Source organism: Penaeus chinensis, chromosome 8 (genome assembly GCF_019202785.1).
Source record: "Penaeus chinensis breed Huanghai No. 1 chromosome 8, ASM1920278v2, whole genome shotgun sequence".
Lineage (NCBI taxonomy): Eukaryota > Metazoa > Arthropoda > Malacostraca > Decapoda > Penaeidae > Penaeus > Penaeus chinensis.
The window spans coordinates 15856969-15857598 of NC_061826.1; positions in this window are offsets into that span (position 1 = coordinate 15856969).

Consider the following 630-nt stretch of genomic DNA (forward strand, 5'->3'; position numbering starts at 1 on the left):
CGTATATTTTTTGTTTAATGATAACGACGATTATTTTTTATCTTATTTTATTGTTATTCATTATTCTTTATTAGTATTATAAACATAGTATTCATTATTAATATTGTTATTATTATTGTTATTATTATTATTATTATTATTATTATTATTATTATTATCTTTATCTTTATTATTATTTGTAGTAGTAGGATTGGTATTGGCATTGCTATTATTATAATTAACGTTATGATTGCTCTTGCATAAAGCAACAAAAGATTCATTACTATGGCCAATACTTAATGAAAATATTTTAGCTTTGATCTGCCCTCATTTACAGACGCATCAGTATTTCTATGTTCTGTCGAAACTTGCCTGTATACATATATAAATGTGGTGTGAAGATATGTATTATACATAGATACTTAGAAGTCTGTATACATTTAAGTACAGATGCTATTCAATAAACGTATTTAGGGCTGTTTATAGTATATACCGGTACCTTTGTATAAATGTATGTATGCAGGGTCGAATTCATTTCCAAACTCCCGAATAATGTGATAGATAGCTAAATATATAAGAACAGACGGAAAGAGAGACAAACAGACAGAGAAAAAGAGAAAGAGAGAGAGAGAGAGAGAGAGAGAGAGAGAG